Here is a 10,131-nt window from a genome sequence, read left to right on the forward strand (position 1 = left end):
CTCAATAAATACCCAGCGTTAAATTAAACTACCAGAAATGTGACGGTCAGAGGAGTGTTGAGTTCTTGCACCAGGTTTTAAACTGAAGAGAATATTTCTTGAGGATTTTCCTGTTTCTTTCTTTTTTTTTTTTCTATTATTATTCAGTATTATCTTTTGCATCTCTAGGTCCCGGTAAAGTTACCGTCACACGATTCCCGGAAATTTTAGCTTTCGTTAAAAGTTGCTCCCTGTCTTTTTCCCCGAAATAACAGTGTTGCTCATTCTATGCGGCCCAGTTGGTCCGATCGTACAGTGCAGGTGAATATATTGGTTGTTAACTTCTAGGACGAAGATTAAACGCAGCGACGTAACAGTAAGATAAACTTGTTTGATCTTTGTGATTGTTGCCTATCTTATTTCGATTTCCACGATAGCAAAACGATTACGAAATTAAAGGCCCGCGAAAAAAAGTTATGAACTTAACTGCGACGACCATCTTGTCTTCATATCCGGCTTACTCCGCAGTTCAAATATCATCTACGGGTATATTATTAAAGAACTCACAAAGTGACCAGCTGCCAGTTGGCTTGATAGCTCAGTTGGCAGAGCACTGCACCGGTATCGCAGAGGCCATGGGCTGGTTCGAATCCCGTTCAAGCCGGAATTTTTTTCAAGCTTTAATTTCACAGCTGCTTAAGTTGTCAATCAATCATGTCTTCATATCTTTTTGGGCAGCAGTTCAAATATATGATCTTTCATATATATGATCTTTCACTGAGACTATTTGTTTGTTGATTGGGATCAATATTTGAAAAGCATCGCGAAATTTAATTTCTTTAAGCAGTCTCGCCAAAATTTGCCGATTTCAATTCCATTTTTTTTTTAAATTAAGTTTACGTGAGTTAAAATAAGGTACAAGTAAAAATGAGTGGACGAGTACATTTGAATTCAAATTTTTTTCCATCTTCTGAATTTGTCCTTTGTTGTATTTAGCAGAAATAGCCATGAATCATGAATAAATGAAAAGAAGAAGAACAACAAGAAGAAGAAGATTACAATCCCTTTTTTATTTTCTTTTAAATCCAATATCTGCCTATTAAAAGGAAGACGCTTCGTACCACGCCTGCACTCAAGGCGATCCCGCCGCGAAAATTGCTTTTTGGGAGTGATTTTGATTGGCTATTTAGAGGTCATGCCAGTCATTGTCACTCAAGCATAAAAAGTGAGCGGAGAGCATTCATGTGAAAATACAAACAAAAGGTACATATAGAGCCAAAGAAAATTCGCCAGATGCGAGGTTAACATGGCCAGATCAATCGCAATGAATGTTGCAGTATAGCTGGCTTTTAGAGAAATGTTTATCAACGAAGGACTCGAAGGTATGTGTTAATATCAGGCACATGTAATTCGAAAATGCGCGGCTTAAAACACTTGAAAGGTCGGCCATATGCTTCGGGCCAAGCTTTTCTTCACAAGGCATAAATAATCTTTAAAATAAACATGTTAGTTTTGCACACGTTCTTCTACCAACCTCAGCTCTGTTTTGATTTGATCGTACATAAAACATAATAAGAAAGGAATAACAACAAATATCGCATGTTTTGTTGTTACTAACGAATAATATATCGAAAGCACAATAAGCACCATAAAAAAGCGATGCCTTGAAGTTTGAAAGCTAAAATTGGCTCTATTTGTCTTTTCTACCGACATAGTACACTTATTTATAATAGATGAACACGCAATTTAAAACTTAATGCATGAACCAGTGCGATTTCCCTTTTATTTATCAGATTAGTCTTGCTTTTTCTCTGGAGATCGTGAATCAGTATCGGTCGTTATCCACAACTTTGGCTTCCAGATGAACTCAACAAACTTCGAATGCTTTTTCCTTAAAGTTTATTGGGAACCAATCAGACATGATGTTACAGCAAGCATCTTTTCGTGTGTTGTTACTACACTTTTCGTGCTGACTGCAATACTGGGAAATGGCATCGTCATGCTTGTAATTTGCAAAACACGAGAACTTCATTCGCCATCTTTTACGCTGCTGTTTTGTTTGGCGGTCTCAGATCTTCTTGTTGGAATGGTTGTTCAGCCATGCTTCGTTGCTTACAAAGTAGCGAAGCTTCTAGATCATTTCAGCCCGTATTGTAAACTGAGGATGGTTCAGTTCTTTTGCGGATGGATAACTTCTGGAGTTTCTGTCTTAACCCTAAGCGGAGTCTGCATCGATCGACTTCTCGCCTTGACCCTGCATCTGCGGTACAGCAGTCTGATCACAGTGCCACGGGTGGTAATGGTTATAGTAGGAGTTTGGATCGTTTGCTCTGCTGGAACCATCATAAAGTTTTGGTTTGACAAATGGGTCATTCTTCCAGGTATTTTAGCAGTGTCGACCTTTCTAATGATTGCGTTTTGCACAAGTAAAATATTCCAAATAACTCTTAAGCACCAACGTCAAATAAACGCGCAAAACCAAACAATGATTGACTTACAGAACAACACTATTACCGTAATTAAATGCAAAAAATCGGCCGTAACAGTTCTCTACGTTTACGGTTTGCTGCTGGTTTTTTATCTCCCATTCCTGGTAGCTATGGCTCTTGAAGCCATCAACGGTCCCACGCGCTCAGTAAGAATGGCATACGAATACGCTACAACGGTTGTGTTAATAAACTCCTCAATAAACCCTATTATATACTGCTGGAGAGTTAAGCTAGTGCGATCCGCAGTCAAACAATATCTGAAAAGGCTGTTTTTCTGTAATAAAAGTTAGCCCTCCTTGACTGCAAAGGTGCAAAATAGTTTGAACTATAACATATTGGCGTAAGTGTACTTCTTCCTTGTTGCACGACGGGAAATTTTGGCTTAAGCATGCATAATCTAAACGACTGGAATATTCGGATTTTTATTTTATTCGTACTGCGGTACAGAAAGTACATTTTCCATTCTCTTTGTTAATATTTTTTTGTTTGCTGTGCCATCACAGATCTTTTAGTCTTGTTTATTTTATGTGGACAGGGAGTTACATGTTATAGAGTTTTCTTAATTGTAAACGTATTTCAAACATCGGGACTCCATTTTAACAACATTATTATAGGATGGTCTGCTACACTTTTTTTTTCCTCTGAAAGCTAGCTATTTAAAAACATTTGATCTGACCTGTTACAAAGATTTTCGTCCCTACCAACCTGCGCATAAAACGTACAACAACGTCATGATTGTCATAAAAAGATGATCGTGGGCGTAAATGACAAGGCCTTTCTCAGTTACCTCACATGTGACAGGCGTAGGTAATCGTCTCATCTTACATAGTGCCTGTATTCCTATATTATTGATGTGCCACATATATGAAAAATGCAACCGCAGGGATTGAGCCCAGTTGGACTGCGGCGGTGAAAGGGTTCAATAGCCATTTTCAAGGTTAGTGTTTTTTTCATTTACAATGTGATCAAAAAGGTAATCCAACGTGAATGCAAAGCAATTTCAGGCTAAAGCTACAAAATAGCCCGAAAATGCCTTACATATATGCTAGATTATATTGCAATGCAAATGCCGTATTTACTCGATTAAACGCCGCGCCGTTTATGAAATTTTTCGTTATTTGAGGGCGACGTTTATTTAAAATCCAATTTATTTCTTGCAAACAAAAGTATGGTAGGAGCATTGAAAGAGCAGACTACAAGTTAGAAATTAAACTGAACATTGTCGCCAGAAACTGAAGCAATGACACCAGAAGCACCCCACACTTAGGAAACCAGAGTTTTAGAATAAAATAGGCCTGGGAACGAACCGCTGCAATGACATCAGCCGCAGAGGGCAGCTGGTTCCTAAAAGGGAAATCGTCACGTGCCAACCAGATGGGATGTTTAGCAAGGGTGATCAAATAGGAAAAAACCAGAGGGATAACTGTGAACTCAGCAATGTCAAAACCAAACAGCACATGACGGAGACACAATGACGGAGCAGACGGAACAGCAACGACAAGCAGAGACTGCACCCAAGCCAAAACACTCTGGGCCAAAGAGCACTCAAAAAACAAATGGCCAGCAGTCTCTAAGGAAGCACCACAAAAACAATCAGGAGGAACAGACGACATGCGAAAAGACAAACGAAGACGATCAGCAGTGAGAACTACACCATGAGCAAGTAACCAGGAAAAATCAGCCACATGACGATCGAACATTAGGGTCCATGTGTGCATGGAAATAACAGAACTTTTCATACCTAACAACCTAGAAAAGATCGTCCTTTGTTATACCTCCCAACTCAAATACGTTTTCCGATTGGAAGAGAACGTGTCACGTGTCGTGGGTCAAAACTTCATAAGTGGAGCAAAACTCACTAACTCCCTAGGGAAACAATGACTTGAATTTTCGACCCGCACGTAATCAGGTCGTGCACCTTGAAACCGCAGCAAGTTTGTTGTACCTCCCGGCTTCAAGCAAATAATTCTTTTGCCGTTTTTCCCATATTTGAGTTGGGAGGTATAACAAAACACGTAATGACTGGCCCCACGGCAAACAGTGACTTTTGTTTCCCCTCGCCCTTAATGTTCCCCGAGGGAAAGCCGAGGGGAACATTGAGGTCGAGGAAACAAAACTCACTGTTTCCCTCAGGGCCAGTAATTAAGTGCTTATTATACGTGTCAATAGCCTTTTAAAGTGCAATATTTTTGTAATGTTTGCGCACTATCAGGGTATCAAAGCCGTTCTGTACCTGAAAAATGTGTCAGTTTTTGTTTTCAGTAACTTGACCTGTCAATCATACATTTGAACTTTTCGTAACTGATCAATGTTGATTGACTCTAAGGCGGAAACCTGGATAAGATAGGATTCCCACGTGGTCTAGTGGTTAGGATTCGGCGCTTTCACCGCCGCTGCCCGGGTTCGATTCCCGGCGTGGGAAAGTCTCTTTTTTCTTTTCTTTTAAGGCTGGTTTTCACTAGAGCATAAGCACAAGCACAAGGATAAGCATAAGCACAAGTGAAAACAGCCACGACATAAACATAAGCATCAGCGGAAACATGAGAAGAACGAACCCACTCATTTGTCTTGTGCAGTTTTCACTAGTAACGCGCTCGACATAAGCATAAGCATCACTTGTGCTTATGCTTATCCTTGTGCTTGTGCTTACGTTCTAGTGAAAACTAACCTTTAGAGTCCTCCGGCTGGGGTTAATACCAGATGGACACACTGCATTTCTGCTTTTAAATCAATTTTAACGGTTTAAATACCTAAACCTACGTACAACTAAAGACACTTCGATTGTTTCGATCGGTGGACACTGATTATTTGGCTCTAAATATATCCGATCTGTAGGTTTTTGTCCACGGAATTTTCGGTGGCATCTGTCCACCTTCATCAGGGTAAAAAATGGATGTAAGCTACGTTACTGAACGAACATCCACTTTACACTCTTATGAAGTTGGACAGATGCCACAGAAAATACAGTGAAAATAAAACCCCTACAGATCGCAAACATTTAAATCAAATTTCAACTAAAGAGAGACATACTTCTGTAACAACCCTTAAAAAAAACCAACGAACAAATGAAACCAAACATCAGATAATTTGATTAAAATGCAAAACTGTCTCCCGAAACTGTTTTTGTATTCCTTCCAACCTTTCTTTAATGTTTTGCCGTGAATACTTTCTATCCCGTGGATCGCACAATCTGTTCTGAAAAACCCGGATCTAAAATTATTCTTAGCTTTAACGAGCAATCCCACGTGGTCTAGTGATTAGGATTCGGCGCTCTCACCGCCGCGGCCCGGGTTCGATTCCCGGCGTGGGAAGCGATAAATTAACTTTTACATTAAAATCTAACTTCGACTTCGTTTCCTTTACTCTGAAAATTATGGCTTCGATAAGTTGTTCTTTCGCGGATCGAGTTTTGCATTAAAAAAGTGCGTTCCTTTTGCACCAAGTGAACCCACGGTATTTACGTGTACGTGGATAGCAAGTGCACGCGGATTACTGAATAAATTAAGTCAGTTTCACCTGCATTGGTTCTCCACCCTGAACTATTTTTCTCGGAAACTTCGTTAACTTTATGATCCTGTAAAACAAAACAGTTTGGTTTTAAGTCGAAACAACAGGCGGCATTTTCTGATCTGCAACTTGTCTCGCAGTCAGTTGCAAGCTGGTAAAATGTTGTCGCGCAATTAACACCCTTGTTACAAATTATGGCAACCGCGCATACCCACGTGACATCGTTCTATATTAGTTACTTTACAGTTTGGGAGTACTAACCTTTCGTGGAGACGTCTCAAACCAAAGTCAGCGGTTTTGTCATGTGGTAGCCAGGCCAGTTGACTAAAGCGGAATCTGTGTCGTGGACTATTGTTGTTTAAGAAATCCATTTACCAGAGAATCTTCTTAATATTCAGCTTGTTGAATGACTGCATTGTTAATCTTCCTGAAATGAAAATAAGTTTTGTTTTTCTGATAACTTTTCAACAACAGGCAGCCAGGTAATCAATTGACATCAACGTTAAATGAAAAAAATCCCAGGTCAGGAAAATAGCACAAAAGCACACATAAAAAGAAAGGAAAAGAGAGACTAGAGAAAGTTTGCCTTAGCTAATCAGATCGATATATCCCCTATTTTCTATAGCCCAATTGGGATGTTTGAGTATACATTATAAAATTAATACAATTGAACCATGTGTACTTACCATTTGTAAGTTCATTATTAAACTGCAGGCGTTCAAACCTAAAAAGCAGATCGAAAATGAAAACATCTCTTAGAATATTAGAAATATTACAGCGCTTTATACTTACTGGCAAATAAAAGAAGAAAGAAATGGTCGATTAATGTGTGAAATAACGCTTAATTACAAATCCAGAAATGTTACGAAGTTCATTACAAAGTGGAAAGACAGTGGCCTTCTTGGAGATTTAGACCGATATTCCATTCACGGCGGATGTGACGTCATTAAAGGAGAAAAGTGGATCGCCGATAACTGGCTCACAGCACCAACAAAGCATTCAAGTCACATCAAAAGTTATGATGTCGTATTTGATTAGTAATTAGCTTAATATTTCTTTTTTTCTTCTTTGTTTGTCTCTTTGCGTAATAATTGAACACATGAGCAACGCGACGTATACCCTTTCTGAGAGTTCTGTGGTTACAGATTAACGCTCTCATTACGTGAGGGTCATGTCTGAGAACCAACTCGGTAAGGCTAAGGGTATTGACCTATTCTCTATTTTCCAATTGCCCATAATTCACTCTGTTTGCCCCCCAAATTTTGTATAAACTATCGTTGTGAAATACTCTTGGGAATATACAGACTTCCCAAAAGAATTTCACAACAATAGTTAATGCAAAATTAGGAGGGCAAACAGAGTGAATTATGGGCAATTGGAAAATAGAGAATAAACATTTATCTGCTACGACAACCCGGGTTTGAAACCCGGCCTTGGAATTTTGTACTTTTCCTTCTGTAAGTCTTCTCTAGCTTTTTTAAGCTGAAGTAATAAAAAAAATCCCAAACAAACAAACAAAACACAAAATAAACATATAGGCAAGTATAGAAATACGCTTGTACTTTAAGAAAATGTCAAGACTTTTTATTCTAAAAGAAACAAACTCTTGACAAGATCAACAGTCATGCAATTTATCAAGATAACTGGCAAATTTGATGTTACAAAATACTGGAATCTCCTTGCAATCTTATTTCTATAACTGATCCTGTAGCTTAGTGAACATCCCACGTGGTCTAGTGGTTAGGATTCGCCGCTCTCACCGCCGCGGCCCGGGTTCGATTCCCGGCGTGGGAATGTAAACACTTTTTTTTCTCTTCGTTTTCTATTTGACTCCTGAAATAAATTTTTAAAAATAAATAAACAACTTTTATCTACCTTTGGTCAGTGTTTATAGCCAAAGGCTAGGGGATTTCTCGTACTTAATAATTGTGTTTTTATAGCCAGACCTTGCATACGGCTGGTTCGCCTCATATTTGAATTGATCAATCAGAATTTAACAGATGGGAAAAACTTCACTGTCCTGATGTCAATGTAAGTTAACAGGAATGGCCTGGAAATCAGGCAACTTTTCTCACTGGAGACGGCTTTAAATATTCAGAAAAAGAGATTTACAATTCCAAATACCATATCAGATTGTGAAAAGTGAAAAACACCAAACATTTTGTGTCTCCAAGCTTCTAATTTGGCGCCAAAAATGGGTCTCCGGCGTCCGGCATGGCAACTCGCTCATAGTTCGTGATCCCATTTTATGTTGTGACAAGTGGTTCTCACATGATCAGCAATGGCTGATGATTGGTCTATTTTAGCAGGGGCCTTGAAATTTTTCATTTTCCTGTCAATAAGTCTTTGTTTTGTTTTGCCTACGTAAAATTCTTCACACTTCCAGCAACCGGCAGAGAACCGGCTTTATAGATGACTTTGGATTTCTGAGAGCGCGCGATTCAAGCGATTTTTGTATGGAATGTGGGATTTAATGCGGTAAGTGTTCTGGAATACGATCCTGAGGTTGAGGAAAGAGGAGATTTGATTTGGTTACTGTGAGGACCTTAGTAGGGTAACAGTCTTAAGAAATCTTTTTGGAGAACTGTAGCGTGAACAGGGTTATTTGGTTTACATTTATTGCTTGCTCAATGGTCTTCAATACATCGTTAATGTTGAACGTGTTAACACCTTGCATCGAGGGTAACCATTTTGCACCGGGAGCTTTCTCAGGTCATTAACAGCGGCTTACAAGAGATGGTGACGAGCAAATTCGGAAATTGAGGAGCAAGCAAATTCCGATATCGTTGGTTTAAGAAAACATCAAGAATTTTTTTGCTGCGAGATCAGCAGTCATGCAGCTCAACAAATTGGGAAAATTGATGTTACAAAATGCTGGAATTGCCTTACAATCTAACATTTAAAGTTAATCTTCTCACAAGAGAACATCCCACGTGGTCTAGTGGTTAGGATTCGGCGCTTTCACCGCCGCGCACCGGGTTCAATTCCCGGCGTGGGAATGGAATCATTGTTTTCAACTATTTTCCTTTTGTTTTCGTTTCTTGTTTTCGATCAGTAAATAAACGACCTTTACTTACCTTCGTTCGTCAATGTTTATAGCCAAAGGCTATTGGTGTCCTCCTACTTACTTGTGCACTTCATAGCCTGAATTTTAACAGAAAACGGGAAAATTAATAATGATATTCGCTAACATTAGCTGATTGTTGACTAACTAAATGGGAAAAGATCATCCCTTTTTTACAAATCCTGAAAATTTGAGAACATGTGGCAAAACGTACGGAAAATAACATGCTTGAAGCATTTAATTTGGTGATCTGAAAGTTTTATTGACGTCTTTTGAGAGCCAAACTTAGCCATATGAATAACGGGTGGGGGTAGTGGGAGGGGTAGGGAGAGGGATAGAGAGAGGGGTAGGGAGAGGGGTAAGGAGGCAGCGGCAGGGTAGGTGAGGGTGGTGGCTAGATAGACAGGAGTTACAAGATTGAACAATGGTTACAGGAATGTTGCCTTTGACGTTTGTAAACCCAAATACACACGTAGTTCTGTATAGAAGATGTTTTTAAAATAAGCTCCTGCTGATCGTCCTGATAGGACAACCCTCAATAACGGAAGGGGTCTGAGAAACGTCCTTCATTATACGGCTAGCTCCGAGAGCGGGCAAGATGAACCAAATTAACCCAGCGTTATAATTGACTACCCGAGCTGGCAAGATGGCGCTATCATGCCCGCTCGGCACTACCTGCTCTCTCACAAGGACAATTTCCTCGAAAGTCATTCGAGTTGTTCTCCTCCACGTAAATCTTTAGTAAAAGGCGACAGATTTATGCGTGTTGAAGGAAAACCAGAGCTTTTTATGTTTAAGGTGAATGGCCGGGCCCCCAAAGTGCAATGGAGAGTGCAATGCCCGCCAGACATACAGATTAATCTGTCACACAACGACGGTCCGCCAAAAACGGGGATGTACCAACACGTCAAACTCAACGGGGGATCGAACCCCGGCCCTACAAACAAATAACACAGAAACAAACAAAAGGGCAACAAACAGGTAAAACCTCAGACAACAGGACAAACGAACACTGTTCCAGTACAACGGCAAAAGGTGAACCCAGGAGGGCCACCTGTCAACAGACTTATCCTATATAAAAATACGTTCGCC

The 10,131-nt window shown here is 39.8% G+C and overlaps 4 non-coding genes and 1 pseudogene across 4 annotated transcripts; 4 read left to right on the forward strand and 1 right to left on the reverse strand.

The window, feature by feature from the left end:
* The first annotated feature begins 4,818 nt into the window (after positions 1 to 4,818).
* Positions 4,819 to 4,890, forward strand: Trnae-uuc (transfer RNA glutamic acid (anticodon UUC)). The gene has a single exon. It is a non-coding gene; the product is annotated as a tRNA-Glu (tRNA).
* Positions 4,891 to 5,707: 817 nt separating this feature from the next.
* On the forward strand, positions 5,708 to 5,779 carry Trnae-cuc (transfer RNA glutamic acid (anticodon CUC)). The gene has a single exon. It is a non-coding gene; the product is annotated as a tRNA-Glu (tRNA).
* A 1,918-nt stretch (positions 5,780 to 7,697) lies between these two features.
* Positions 7,698 to 7,769, forward strand: Trnae-cuc (transfer RNA glutamic acid (anticodon CUC)). The gene has a single exon. It is a non-coding gene; the product is annotated as a tRNA-Glu (tRNA).
* Positions 7,770 to 8,902: 1,133 nt separating this feature from the next.
* Positions 8,903 to 8,974, forward strand: Trnae-uuc (transfer RNA glutamic acid (anticodon UUC)). The gene has a single exon. It is a non-coding gene; the product is annotated as a tRNA-Glu (tRNA).
* Positions 8,975 to 9,715: 741 nt separating this feature from the next.
* Positions 9,716 to 9,825, reverse strand: LOC149106620 (U5 spliceosomal RNA; annotated as a pseudogene).
* Positions 9,826 to 10,131: the final 306 nt, after the last annotated feature.

Source organism: Orbicella faveolata, unplaced genomic scaffold, assembly GCF_042242905.1.
Source record: "Orbicella faveolata isolate gen_17 unplaced genomic scaffold, um_ofav_v1 contig_3, whole genome shotgun sequence".
Lineage (NCBI taxonomy): Eukaryota > Metazoa > Cnidaria > Anthozoa > Scleractinia > Merulinidae > Orbicella > Orbicella faveolata.